Source organism: Heptranchias perlo, chromosome 20, assembly GCF_035084215.1.
Source record: "Heptranchias perlo isolate sHepPer1 chromosome 20, sHepPer1.hap1, whole genome shotgun sequence".
Taxonomy (NCBI): domain Eukaryota; kingdom Metazoa; phylum Chordata; class Chondrichthyes; order Hexanchiformes; family Hexanchidae; genus Heptranchias; species Heptranchias perlo.
In genome coordinates, this window is record NC_090344.1 from 52,562,785 (window position 1) to 52,568,977 (window position 6,193).

The window sequence follows — 6,193 nt, forward strand, 5'->3', positions numbered from 1 at the left end:
GAGCACAAAGGAAGATGGTAGTGGTTGTTGGAGGCCAATCATCTCAGCCCCAGGACATAGCTGCAGGAGTTCCTCAGGGCAGTGTCCTGGGCCCAATCATCTTCAGTTGCTTCATCAATGACCTTCCCTCCATCAGGTGGTCAGAAATGGGGATGTTCTCTGATGATTCCATAGTGTTCAGTTCCATTCGCAACCCTTCAGATAACGAAGCAGTCTGTGCCCGCATGCAGCGAGACCTGGACAACATCCAGGCTTGGGCTGATAAGTGACAAGTAACATTCGTGCCAGACAAGTGCCAGGCAATGACCATCTCCATCAAGAGAGAGTCTAACCACCTCCCCTTGACGTTCAACGGCATTACCATCGCCGAATCCCCCACCATCAACATCCTGGGGGTCACCATTGACCAGAAACTTAACTGGACCAGCCACATAAATACTGTGGCTACAAGAGGCTGGGTATTCTGTGGCGAGTAACTCATCTCCTGACTCCCCAAAGCCTTTCCATTATCTACAAGGCACAAGTCAGGAGTGTGATGAAATACTCTCCACTTGCCTGGACGAGTGCAGCTCCAACAACACTCAAGAAGCTCGACAGCATCCAGGACAAAGCAGCCCGCTTGATTGGCACCCCATCCACCACCCTAAACATTCACTCCCTTCACCACCGGCGCACCGTGGCTGCAGTGTGTACCATCCACAGGATGCACTGCAGCAACTCGCCAAGGCTTCTCCGACAGCACCTCCCAAACCTGTGACCTCTACCACCTAGAAGGACAAGGGCAGCAGGCACATGGGAACAACACCACCTTCACGTTCCCCTCCAAGTCACGCACCATCCCAACCTGGAAATATATTGGCCGTTCCTTCATCGTCACTGGGTCAAAATCCTGGAACTCCCTTCCGAACAGCACTGTGGGAGAACCTTCACCACACGGACTGCAGCGGTTCAAGAAGGCGGCTCACCACCACCTTCTCAAGGGCAATTAGGGATGGGCAATAAATGCCGGCCTCGCCAGCGACACCCACATCCTATGAACAAATAAGAAAACATCCCTTCATCACCTGGGCCCCCTTCATCACTCCGGTGAGCACCATGCCCCCCCACAAGCACCCTGTCCGTCTGTCCACCCCGTCACCATCAGACGAGATGCCAGTGAATTCCTAAATGCAGAGTCAAAACCAAGAGAATGAGCTGGGGCCCTTTCTGGTCCTGACCCCGAGAGGGGGGATATCGAATGATACATCAATCTGGCAAGTTTTGCTGAGTTGGTCTGCACAGAGTTAAACAGCCCAGGAACATCACCTGTTCAAGTGTACAGGCTTGTTGTGCAAGAACCTGATGGGTTGCTGTCCAGGACATTGTTCATTTATAATAACTCACACCAATAGACAACTGGGGGCACATGGGTTAGACTCTGATCTTTCACCTCCCAGACCTGTACTCATGGCAGGAGCCTCCTCTGCCTGATGCTGTTAGGGTTGTGAAATTGGACAGCGCGCAGCGTAGATTTACTGGAATGATACCTGGACTCCAAGGGTTAATTTAGGGGGCAAGATTACACAAATTAGGGTCGTTCTGTGAGCAGTTCTGGGCACCGCACCTTCGGAAGGACATATTGGCCTTGGAGGGAGTGCAGTGTAGGTTTACTAGAATGATACCCGGACTTCAAGGGTTAAGTTACGAGGAGAGATTACACAAATTGGGGTTGTATTCTCTCGAGTTTCGAAGGTTAAGGGGTGATCTGATCGAAGTTTATAAGATATTAAGGGGAACAGATAGGGTGGATAGAGAGAAACTATTTCTGCTGGTTGGGGATTTTAGGAGTAGGGGGCACAGTCTAAAAATTAGAGCCAGACCTTTCAGGAGCGAGATTAGAAAACATTTCTGCACACAAAGGGTGGTAGAAGTTTGGAACTCTCTTCCGCAAACGGCAATTGATACTAGCTCAATTGCTAAATTTAAATCTGAGACAGATAGCTTTTTGGCAACCAAAGGTATTAAGGGATATGGGCCAAAGGCAGTAGTGAGAGGGGATATATCCGAGGGTTCGCCCACTGAGTCTATATGGGTCGAACTGAAAAATAAGAAGGGAGAGATCACTGATAGGATTGTACTACAGACCCCCAAATAGTCAACGGGAAATTGAGGAGCAAATATGTAAGGAGATTACAGACAGCTGCAAGAAAAATAGGGTGGTAATGGTAGGGGACTTTAACTTTCCCAACATTGACTGGGACAGCCACAGCTTTAGGGGCTTGGATGGAGAGAAATTTGTTGAGTGTATTCAGGAGGAATTTCTCATTCAGTATGTGGATGGCCCGACTGGAGAGGGGGCAAAACTTGACCTCCTCTTGGGAAATAAGGAAGGGCAGGTGACAGAAGTGTTAGTGAGGGATCACTTTGGGACCAGTGATCATAATTCCATTAGTTTTAAGATAGCTATGGAGAATGATAGGTCTGGCCCAAAAGTTAAAATTCTAAATTGGGGAAAGGCCAATTTTGATGGTATTAGACAGGAACTTTCAGAAGTTGATTGGGAGAGTCTGTTGGCAGGCAAAGGGACGTCTGGTAAGTGGGAGGCTTTCAAAAGTGTGTTAACCAGGGTTCAGGGTAAGCACATTCCTTATAAAGTGAAGGGCAAGGCTGGTAGAAGTAGGGAACCTTGGATGACTCGGGAGATTGAGGCCCTAGTCAAAAAAAAGGAGGCATATGACATGCATAGATAGCTGGGATCAAGTGGATCCCTTGAAGAGTATCGAGATTGCCGGAGTCGAGTTAAGAGAGAAATCAGAGGGCAAAAAGGGGACATGAGATTGCTTTGGCAGATAAGGCAAAGGAGAATCCAAAGAGCTTCTACAAATACATAAAGGGCAAAAGAGTAACTAGGGAGAGAGTAGGGCCTCTTAAGGATCAACAAGGTCATCTATGTGCGGAACCACAAGAGATGGGTGAGATCCTGAATGAATATTTCACATCGGTATTTACGGTTGAGAAAGGCATGGATGTTAGGGAACTTGGGGAAATAAATAGTGATGTCTTGAGGAGTGTACATATTAGAGAGAGGGAGGTCCTGGAAGTCTTAACGCGCATCAAGGTAGATAAATCTCCGGGACCTGATGAAATGTATCCCAGGACGTTATGGGAGGTTAGGGAGGAAATTGCGGATCTCCTAAGCAGAGATATTTGAATCATCGACAGCTACAGGTGAGGTGCCTGAAGATTGGAGGGTAGCAAATGTTGTGCCTTTGTTTAAGAAGGGCGGCAGGGAAAAGCCTGGGAACTACAGACCGGTGAGCCTGACATCTGTAGTGGGTAAGTTGTTAGAGGGTATTCTGAGAGACAGGATCTACAGGAATTTGGAGAGGCAGGGACTGATCAGGAACAGTCAGCATAGTTTTGTGAGTGGAAAATCATGTCTCTCGAATTTGATTGAGTTTTTTGAAGGGATAACCAAGAAGATAGATGAGGGCTGTGCAGTAGACGTGGTCTACATGGACTTTAGCAAAGCATTTGACAAGGTACCGCATGGTAGGTTGTTACATAAGGTTAAATCTTACGGGACCCAAGGTGAGGTAGCCAATTGGATACAAAATTGGCTTGACGACAGAAGACAGAGGGTGGTTGTAGAGGGTTGTTTTTCAAACTGGAGGCCTGTGTCCAGCGGTGTGCCTCAGGGATCGGTGCTGGGTCCGCTGTTATTTGTTATTTATATTAATGATTTGGATGAGAATTTAGGAGGCATGGTTAGTAAGTTTGCAGATGACACCAAGATTGGTGGCATTGTGGACAGTGAAGAAGGTTATCTGGGATTGCAACGGGATCTTGATAAATTGGGCCAGTGGGCCGATGAATGGCAGATGGAGTTTAATTTAGATAAATGTGAGGTGATGCATTTTGGTAGATCGAATCGGGCCAGGACCTACTCCGTTAATGGTAGGGCGTTGGGGAGAGTTATAGAACAAAGAGATCTAGGAGTACAGGTTCATAGCTCCTTGAAAGTGGAGTCACAGGTGGATAGGGTGGTGAAGAAGGCATTCAGCATGCTTGGTTTCATTGGTCAGAACATTGAATACAGGAGTTGGGATGTCTTGTTGAAGTTGTACAAGACATTAGTACGGCCACACTTGGAATACTGTGTACAGTTCTGGTCACCCTATTATAGAAAGGATATTATTAAACTAGAAAGAGTGCAGAAAAGATTTACTAGGATGCTACCGGGACTTGATGGTTTGACTTACAGGGAGAGGTTAGACAGACTGGGACTTTTTTCCCTGGAGAGTAGGAAGTTAGGGGTGATCTTATAGAAGTCTATAAAATAATGAGGGGCATAGATAAGGTAGATAGTCAAAATCTTTTCCCAAAGGTAGGGGAGTCTATAACGAAGGGGCATAGATTTAAGGTGAGAGGGGAGAGATACAAAAGGGTCCAGAGGGGCAATTTTTTCACTCAAAGGGTGGTGAGTGTCTGGAACGAGCTGCCAGAGGCAGTAGTAGAGGCGGGTACAATTTTGTCTTTTAAAAAGCATTTGGACAGTTACATGGGTAAGATGGGTATAGAGGGATATGGGCCAAGTGCAGGCAATTGGGACTAGCTTAGTGGTATAAACTGGGCGACATGGACATGTTGGGCCGAAGGGCCTGTTTCCATGTTGTAAACTTCTATGATTCTGTTCTATCTATATGGAATTCGGTCACAGACCAGCCATGATCTCATTGAATGGAGGAACAGGCTCGAGGGGCTGAATGGCCTCCTCCTGTTCCTATGTTCCTCAATGAGTTTCGGCAGTCTGAATCCGATTGTTGGTAGGAATGGATCCACAGCACACAACTGGTAACCTCAGTCCAAGAGGCAATAGGCGGTGTGGGAAATGGAAACATGTCGTCCTGGTGCAGTCAGAGCTTCTCTCTCAGTCCGAGGATGAGGCAGGGCATAAGGAGCTTTGCTCTCTTTCTGGCCTGCAACTACTCGCTGTTCACACCGCATGCCTGAAACAGAAAGTGTTCTCTTCCCATCATTAACACCCCTCACAACAAGCAAGAGCAGCTATTCTGGTCCAGAACCTGGTGTTTGAAATTATGTCAGGATTTGATAGGTTGCATCGAGGGAAACTATTTCCTCTGGTGGGGGTGGGGGGAAAAGAGTCCAATACAGAGGGGCAGAACCTTAAAATTAGAGCTGGGCCATTCAGGGGTGATGTCAGGAAGCACTTCCTCACACAAAGGGGAGTGGAAATCTGGAACTCTCTCCCTCAAAGAGCTGTTGAGGCTGGGTTAATTGAAAATTTAAAAACTGAGATGGGTAGATTTTTGTTAGGCGATCGTATTAAGGAACATGGAGCAAAGATCGGTAAATGGAGTTGAGATACAGATCAGCCATGATCTAATAGAATGGCGGAACAGGCTTGAGGGGCTGAATGGCCTCCTCCTGTTCCCAGTAACATTGCTCACTTCACACTCTCATTTTACTCCTCCAAGGCAAACCAGGCACTAGTTAATTTCTAGAGGGATCGAATTGAAAAGCACAGAAGTTATGTTAAACTTGTATAGAACCTTGGTTCGACCACTTTCAGGAGTATTGTGCACAGTTCTGATCGCTACATTATAAGGATATAGAGGCATTGGACAGGGTGCAAAAAAGATTCACAAGGATGATACCAGAACTGAGAGGATATCCTTATCAAGAAAGGCTGTACAGGCTGGGGCTCTTCTCTCGAAAAGAGAAGGCTGAGGGGTGACCTGAAGATGTATCCACTTGTGGGGGAGTCCAAACCTAGAGGTCATAAATATAAGATAGTCACTAATAAATTCAATAGGGAATTTAGGAGAAACTTCTTTACCCAGAGAGTGGTTGGAATGTGGAACTCACTCCCACAAGGAGTAGTTGAGGCGACTAGCATGGATAAACACGAGGGAGAAAGAATAGAAGGATAGGGTGAGATGAAGTTGGGAGGGAGGAGGCTCGTGTGGAGCATAAACACCGGGATAAAGCAGTTGGGCCTGTTCCTGTGGTGCGGTTTCAATGTCACTCGATGCCACACCAAAGCAACAGTTTCACGGGCTGCACAAGACAAGCAGAACTTACCTGAACAACTCTCCTCCCAGATTGCCCCAGCTTTCAATAAAGGTACAACTGTGCTAAGTGGTGTCTCCAAACACTCACTCCCAAACATTGTTCATTTGGATTGTTAAAC